Source organism: Carassius auratus, chromosome 41 (assembly GCF_003368295.1).
Source record: "Carassius auratus strain Wakin chromosome 41, ASM336829v1, whole genome shotgun sequence".
In the NCBI taxonomy this organism is placed as follows: domain Eukaryota; kingdom Metazoa; phylum Chordata; class Actinopteri; order Cypriniformes; family Cyprinidae; genus Carassius; species Carassius auratus.
This window is the reverse complement of record NC_039283.1, coordinates 23,127,399-23,136,285: the sequence shown is the minus strand read 5'-3', so window position 1 is coordinate 23,136,285 and position 8,887 is coordinate 23,127,399. Positions and strand designations below refer to the sequence as shown.

The 8,887-nt window shown below is 36.5% G+C and overlaps 1 long non-coding RNA gene and 1 pseudogene across 1 annotated transcript; both read right to left on the bottom strand.

Moving 5' to 3' along the window:
• Positions 1-118: 118 nt before the first annotated feature.
• On the bottom strand, positions 119-552 carry LOC113059682 (dolichyl-diphosphooligosaccharide--protein glycosyltransferase subunit STT3B pseudogene; annotated as a pseudogene).
• A 1,835-nt stretch (positions 553-2,387) lies between these two features.
• Positions 2,388-8,423, bottom strand: LOC113059681 (uncharacterized). The gene is made up of 3 exons (XR_003278128.1): positions 8,388-8,423; positions 4,117-4,146; positions 2,388-3,704 (listed from the first exon to the last, which is right to left on the bottom strand). It is a non-coding gene; the product is annotated as an uncharacterized LOC113059681 (long non-coding RNA).
• Between the last annotated feature and the right edge of the window lie 464 nt (positions 8,424-8,887).

Below are 8,887 nucleotides of genomic sequence, written 5' to 3'. Positions count from 1 at the left end.
ATCATAATGAATTACTAAGTTTACTGAAATTATAAAAGATGGAGGCAGCTGCCATGCGGTTAACGTTACGTGTCAAAATTGCCAAGCACGGACGCACCGCACAGAAGCAAAACGCTTCCTGAAACAATTGCACTCAGACGAATGGAAGATCGCAGCAGCTTTGTGCAACACGCACTGACTTTTCATTCACAGCGAGATTAAGCGTGCATTACATCCCCCAACACCATATTAAAAATGCGCCACAAACCCGCCCGCATTTATACTCACCATGGGTCAAACTCGTGAATGATGCTCTCGAAGCGAATAACTGCGAAAAGTCGCGAGCTGAACCCCGCCAGCCAGGCCAAAAAGAGAATGGTGGAACGATAGCAAAAGACTGCCATCCCGCCGGCTGCGTCAGTCCACCGGACAGGCCGTCCTCCGCTGCCGCCGCAACCAGCCGGGGAGTTAGGCCGACCATTCCCCGAAACCGAACCTCCGGTGTTGGAGCCCGTTTTGTGCTTACAGTCGGATGCGGTGTGGTGCTCCGCCATGTTCTGGAGGATTTGGTTAGAAGACGCACTTCCCACCCGCCACGCACACCCTCTTTCCGCCAGCCCGCTCCCTCCTCAAGCGCCAAATATTTCTGCGCAACCAGGCCTTTGCTCCAACTGCAGGTATCTGGTGTTGTGTATGAACAGTCTGGATTTATTTGCAGTAGATTCCGCGTCTGAGTGACATGCTAACCGGCGTGTACCAACTCGACACACACGGTATTCATCGGTAGGAGGGGGGGAGAAAAGGGCAGTTCTGTTCCATAGAGCAGGAAGAATCTTTCAGCCTGTCATGGCGAGACAGGTAGAACAAGGCGGGTCACACGCGCGACCCTTTTAACCAATCCGCTGCAAGGAAACCACTGACAGAAGCCGCCGGATCAGCCAATGAGAATCACGCACACCATGAACGTTGACGAACACAAACGGATAAACGTTGGACAGGAGGTTGACCAAGTCGTGACTCTGGATTCCAATAACGGACACTCGTTTGAGCCAATCAGCACGAAGAACCGTCGCGGCGCTATATGCGATACACCAATGAAATAAATGAATTTTGCATTAAAAAAAAGTATGTATATTTCCTGCCTTCACACAGTCCACTAAGCAAACGACATTTATGCGGATGTAAAGCAAGCGACTGGCTTGACATCACGGCATAAAGTTTGTGCCTGAAATATATTGTGTTTGATGGTCGAACAAGAGGCCATATTTTACTCATAAATGTCATTACCTCTCCCTCTTGTTTTTCTATTGGAGGTTTTAGGCACAATTACTGCCTTGGTCTCCTGAAAATCTATTATAATAGATATGCAGTGACAGTAACATCAGTTTGGCCACTTTTTGTTTTCCACAGAAGAAAGTTAAGTGTTTGAAATGTAAAGTGACGTTTGACCCATACTCTGAATTTGTGCACTGCAAAACCCATCCAAGTGCACTCACACACCGTGTACACAAACAGACATAAACACACATGTTAGAATAATACGATAAAATGTTTGACATACATGCTACATTAACAGCTTATATTATATTACTGCATGCTTTGCATATGTAGGAGTTTGTGTGTTGATGCCTGCTCTTGGACACCATATGAACAAATATTGCACAATAATCCTTGAATAAACGAACTGTGAAGCTGCAGCAGTGAAAGATTTAATGTGGCAACAAGAAGACCAGCTAAACAAGAACACCACAAAAATGTTCTTAAACTGTATTTATATTTTAGAACGTGTAATCATCATAAAACGAAGATAGACTAAATGTACACGAGAAGCAAGTTGTAGACTTAAAGCTGCACTGAAAACAATTAAATGTAACTTTGTCATGCAATCTGAACGACTTAACAATTAACAAAAGGCATATCAGCTACAATCTTTCCAAAAGTCACTGAAAACAAATCATTAAATATGAAGACTATATATAGCTAAATAAATAAATAAAATGGAAAATGACATTCTCAAGCACCTGCAGGCAATATTCTTTCAAAGCAGTTGGGTGAAGGCAGGATGTTTTATTCATTTAAGACCATACCTAATGTTTTAAAATCTTTGGAGGTAAAAATATCCTTTGATAAATCAAAATGTATATATTATTAATATAGTATTAAGGAAGTTTACTGCTACATTATCGTTCTGCTGGATGGTGATCTGAAATTCACAAAGTGAATTCTTTGCCTTGATTAGTTTCTCTCATATTCTCCTGTATCCCCCCTAAAAAATAATGATCCCATTTTAGGCTCAACTACTGCAAGGTTACGTTCGCTTGAAAACATGATTTTTCAGAAACAACATGCAGTATAGATCACAGCTTTTTTTTCTTTTTTCTTTTTTGCAGACCAGCATGCAGAAACTGCTGTGGATCAGCTCGTGCGACATCAAAGGCACAGTGGTAAAAATATCAGTTCCAGAACATCTTCTTTTGCAGTGTAGCATGGCATCAAGTTGTAACAGTAAAATACTTAACACACACATTTGGATATGAATTATGGTAACTTAACTTAGCTTCTTTTTTTAAAGGGTTAAAATCAGCATAAAGTTTGAAGGCCCTGTTTAAAAATAACAAGGTTTTTAAAAGCAACCTTCATTTGCAGTGCATAGCTCTGCCTTTAAAGCATGTTCAAGTTATCCATTAATGTGACATTACAGTTGTAGTGTTTAACAGTGACCACCATAAACATTTGGTTTATTTAAACACGACTCTATCCACAGTGCAAGGAATCAGTCTCTGCAAACAATATCGAGCATTAAGCATGTGTCAATACCACTGCACTGAAAAATCAATAGATGCATTTAAGCCAATTGATTTTTGTCTTCCTGTATGTCCTGCTTAGCATCTAGTAAAAAGGAAGCCTTGTTTTCCTTGCACATGTGGCTTTGGTTATATTGTACACCCAACAGATGTTTGTAAGTTTCCTTTGTGGAAGGAAAATTATGTTGTGCTCTGTAGTAACTGAATATAGTCCTTGTTATATGTCCTTTTCATAAGCAAAATGACAATGGTAAATTAATTTGTATAGATGCTTAGCAAGTTAAAACAAATCACATTGGCCAAAGGCGTTTTTCAAAAGTGTCAAACATTTGTCAAGCAAGTCTTGTTCTGTTCTGGAACAGCCACAGTGCAGACTCCCACAGTTTCCACGTTTGTCTAAAAAGACTAGAATATAATTAATCTTTAATTATATCACTCATCTACAAATATATGTTAACTGTTGATAATACTACAAATATTGTAAAAACGTAATTTTCTGTAAAGTTGCTTTTCAACAATTTGTATCGTATAAAGTGCTATACAGATAAACTTGAATTTAATTGTTGCTTGAATTGCTCTTGTTTAGGTGGTCTTCTTGGTGCCATTATTTCATTTTAAAAGTTGCTGTGTTCCTAGAGAATGGCACCAGGAACATTTCAGTAATTCCAGAGGATCCCTTCCTATTTAAATGCCAAGGCAATTACACGCTGAAGTCTGACATTAACATTCTAACAATTGTTTCTTTCTCTTTTATTTTCTTCCATGGATTCTTGGTCTCAGTAGCAGAGTGAATGCAGAAAGTTTAAGCAGAAAACCTGTGTGTGAGGAGGTTAGAAGTGATCAGATGGTTCCTCCGTGAGGCGACTGGTGACTCATATCAGTTGTTTGGGATGGAGGCAGATAATGAGGCTGAGTGTGTATCTGTTCGACAGAAGAAAAAGCAGCTGTGAAAGACTGCTATTCTCGTGTGTGTTCATTTATTGGGCTGTTCCATTCATTGTGAATGATCCAGCTAAGATCACAATGCTTCAGGCCTTTATTTCTCTGAAGACAGCTGCAGCTATTGGCAGAAGAATCTACTGATGCCAGCATCTCAGAATAAGAGCTTGCTTTGATTAATCATTCATTCGCTTGTTTAGTGGTTTGTTCATAAGTGTTCAAATTCAGTGCACTGTTTGTGCTACAGACATGAATGACATCTCAAATCATGCATGTTGTTCAAGACCGAAGTTTTTATAAAAAATATTTAAAAAAAAAACAGGGAAGAGAAGGAACCCGCGACATCTGGTTGGGGGCTTTTTTTAATTAATAGGACAGTTTATAATTTACTCACCATTATGGCTTTCCATAAACTTTCTTTCTCCTGTGGAACACAAAAGAAGACATTTCTAGGTAATTTACAGAATTTTACCCTTTGGTGTTGTTCAGTCAAAAACTTTTTTTTTTTACTTCATCAGAATGGTATAAACTTGGAAATGTTTTTGGCACTTGCCATGTGAACACACCCCCCCCCCCCCCCCCCCCCCCCACACACACACACACAAAACTATGCCCAAATAAAATCTAACTAAAAGATAATTTTTTGAGATATCAACCTCAAATTTGAAACACAACTTATTTAGATTTATTACTTTGATTTTCATGCAGTTTAAGAGTAAAAAATGTTTTTGAAAATATATATTTCATAGAAAATGTAAATATTTTATTCATGTTTTTCAGTCTTTTCTTTTTTTTTTCACTTCATCAATAATCTGCCAAGTGCCTTCTTTAAAAAGAGACCAAATTCTGTGCATTCAAGATTCACGACAGTTCATAACTATTCTATAAATATAATTTAGTATAATTTAGAACATTATCAAACTAAATATATTACACTCGTTTAATTTAAATAACGAAAAGTTCATTTTTGACCGCCACGTGGGAAGGAATAGTTCATCATTTATTCACTATCATGTCATGCCAAACCTGTATGATTTCTTTCTTCTGTGAAACATAAAAGTCATTTAAAGAATATTAAGGTCCAAACAACACTGGACCCAATTGACTATCCTTATATGAATAAAACCCTGTTCTTCAGAAAAAAGAAAGTCATCCAGATTTGGAACACAATAACATAATTTCTGGGTGAACTATCCCTTTAAGCTATTAAGCAACCAACTATGGCATCCGCATAACAACGCCCTGCAACACCCTCAAAGCCTCATAATCATGGTGTGATTTTTGTACGGACAAGAACTGAATTTCCTTTCGAAATTCAAAATGTAGCCATTTTTCTGTTTCTTCTTATATTTTTATCAAACTATATTGATATAAGCACTAGTTTATTGCCTTATTTTTTTGTAATCTTTTTTACAACTTCATTGCCTTTTATGTTTTAGTTTTTATCAAAGCTAACCTTGCTTCATGCAAGCCTCAATTAGATGCTGGTGGCCAGATTGCATTATTATGTTGTACTCTTAATGTACAAAACAGCACGACATACTCCATAATCTATCTCTGTATCTGCAGACGAGTCTCACAAAATAAAACACTAGCAGTGTGCACATGTAAAAGGATAAGGCTCTGTTTGTCTTCATTAGATGGCCTTCTGCTGTAAAACTGCTTTCCAATTTTTCATCGGCTTCTCCAGTTACACTATAATGGACTAGAGGATGGAAGTGCTGGAAAAGATGTTAGACTGATCTGTGGAGACAGCGAGGCACTTACAGCGATGGCCCAGAACTCAGCAAACAGGCTCATAATTACTAATGATCACTTTGATTTGGCTTTCTACCAAACTAGACTTGGAATCTACTATGAGAAAATGACTAATTACTTGATGATTACTTGTTTATTTAAATATTTGAAAAAACTTTCTACTCTTAGCAAATGCATTATTTCCAAGTGAATTTCTGGAGAAATTACCATTCTAAAAGCACAAATATTAGGACTGTAAAGCCTGTCAATAATGCAGTGGGCAGTGGTGGACAGTAACGGAGTAGCTTTACTTCGTTACTGTACTTAAGTAAATTTTTCAAGTATCTGTACTTTACTTGAGTAATTTTATTTTGAGTAACTTTTACTTTTACTTCACTACATTCCGAAGCATAAAATCGTACTTTTTACTTCACTACATTTCATAAAACATATCGTTACTCCCTATAATATATCACGTGCTCCGACACGCAGAAGCGGTGTCTGATTCATCATGAATGAACTGAGTCTTTTCAAAATAAACCTTTAAATCGGATCGCGAATCGCACCAAACGACTCGTTTACGAATTAGAATGATCCGATTGCAGCTGTTCTGGAGTCGACCACTCACTGATTCAAATGAACCTTTTAGTGCGAGTCTCCAGAAGTAAGAACCGGGAGATCTTGTGAGCGCGCGTGCGTCTGATGTTGCTAAAAGTAAGTTATTAATGTCGAAATATTGGATTAATTATTGTAACTGAAAATCATATTTAGGTCAAAATTTTCAGTTGTTTGGGAACTAAATCCGTTGTAAAGAGTGATCTGTTTAAGCCCACTGAAATGCTCGAGTGCAGACACATCAATTTTAAGTAAAATATTTTTTAAATAACACAGATTAAATACAATAACTCATGCACATTCAAATTGCCCGCTGCCATAATGTTAAACAGTTTTATTAAAATGTCCTATGTGACGTCTGTTTTTATATTGTTTATCAACAGTAACGTTATACATATGTATATTGTTTGGATTAACTAGACGAGTAGACAGACATGAATGTTTATTCATAACCGTACTGAAAATAAGTAAATATTGTCAGCTGATGCTAACTGTCTAGCTAACAAGCTTGTTGGTGCTAAGTTGAGGTAATTTTTATAAATAATGTCCAAATATTTTTATTCAACCACCTATATATATATATATATATATATATATATATATATATATATAGAGAGAGAGAGAGAGAGAGAGAGAGAGAGAGAGAGAGAGAGAGAGAGAGAGAGAGAGATTACATCTGGGTAGAAAAGAAAGGATGTGATGTTCAGAACATGGTAACTACAGTAATTATTAAAGTGGGAAGAGATGCACCCCGTTTGGCCAGGGTAGTTTTTAAACCATAGACAAGGTTTGAGAAGGAAAAAATCATTATGAAAATATAATTATATTTTCCTTAATGTTCTTCCTAACTTCAGGCCTTATTATCATGTCATATATAAAGTTACAGTACAGACCAAAAGTTTGGACACACTTTCTCATTCAAAGAGTTTTCTTTATTTTTATGACTAAGAAAATTGTAGATTCACACTGAAGGCATCAAAACTAAGAATTAACACATGTGGAATTATATATGGAATTATATAAATAACAAAAAAGCTTGAAACAACTGAAAATATGTCATATTGTAGGTTCTTCAAAGTAGCCACCTTTTGCTTTGATCACTGCTTTGCACACTCTTGGCATTCTCTCGATGAGCTTCAAGAGGTAGTCAACTGAAATGGTCTTCAACAGTCTTGAAGGAGTTCCCTGGAGATGCTTAGCACTTGTTGTCCCTTTTGCCTTCTGTCTGCGGTCCAGCTCACCCCTAAACCATCTGGATTGGGTTCAGGTCCGGTGACTGTGGAGGCCAGGTCATCTGGCGCAGCACCCCATCACTCTCCTTCTTGCTCAAACAGCCCTTGATGCCTTCAGTGTGACTCTACAATCTTCATAGTCATGAAAATAAAGAAAACTCTTTCAATGAGGAGGTGTGTCCAAACTTTTGGTCTGTACTGTAACTTTGATGTTCTGTAAAACAACTAACTTTAAAATACTTTGTTCTTACTGGTGAAAATCAGATGGTCATCTCTGTTTTCTCTCAGGTACATCACAGTGTAAGCTTCACAGTGAACATTACTCTCATCAGCGTAGTCCATATCAACAACAAAAATATATCTTGACTCCATATAGTGGTTATTTTGGAAAAAATCCCAGGTATTTTGAGCAGTAGGATTATAAAAAAATATGTGCTAATATAACATTAAATTATGTAGCCTATATAAAATTGCAAACATCTATCTTTCAGTACTTTTTTACTTAAGTACATAAAAACTTGAGTACTTTTGTACTTTCACTTGAGTAAGATTGAAAAAGGAGTACTTTTACTTTTACTGGAGTAATATTTTACTATACGTATCTGTACTTTTACTCAAGTACTTGATTTGTGTACTTCGTCCACCACTGGCAGTGGGAATAATTGATTGCAACTATCTGTGAGATGGGAATATCATATTAAAGATTATTTATCTTTAAAAGTAAATAAATAAATAATACTTGATGTATAAAGATTTAACTTTAAAGATTTAACGTTTGCATTTCTCTCTTTTTATGGGACAGCTCTCTCTAGTGGTAGAGACAGGACATAATGGGATTTATATTAAGGATTTTTTTTAAGAAAAAGAAAAAAAAAACATAGTTTTCTTTTTCCTTTTTCTTATTTCCAGCTAAAGAGGTCTAAGAACCTCAAATGATTTCCTCCAATGAATCAAAACACATTAAAGGAAAACATTAACCACACATATATAAAGAAAAAAACTACCGTGTTGTCACCATGGTGGTCTCAGACAGCAATGATGTTGTAATTCAACACAATGGAATATAACCATAATCACTCACCATAGTATTAACCAACGGTCAACAGAGGGCAGTGTGTTTCACTGCAGCGTCAGAAACTACTCCCACACAGATTTGTCTTCGGCACATCTATCACTGGAATAAAACAAACTCAAATCTTCAGATCTCTGACAACAAAGCGGTTTGATTTAGTGGTTTAGTCTGGGAACGGAAGTGTTTAGTAAACAATCAATGTCTGTGGAACAGTCGGCAGAAAAACAAAGTTAAGGATTTGGGATTTATTTTGTAAAAAGTTAAAAACGAAGGCAAAAATAAAAACACTGTTACCTCTCTGTGTTGAACTGTGCCAACTATTTCTTGTTTTGGATTGGTTTTGATGGATTATCTCATTTAGATTTGATTCTCCTTTCATCCTGGCTTGTAGCTACATATGCATATTTATGTAAATTATCAGTTAAAATGATGAGTTATCCTGTTAAGCACGACATGGTCAGATTTTACCTACCTACCTAAATTAATAAATAAAATGTCATTTGTGTTTG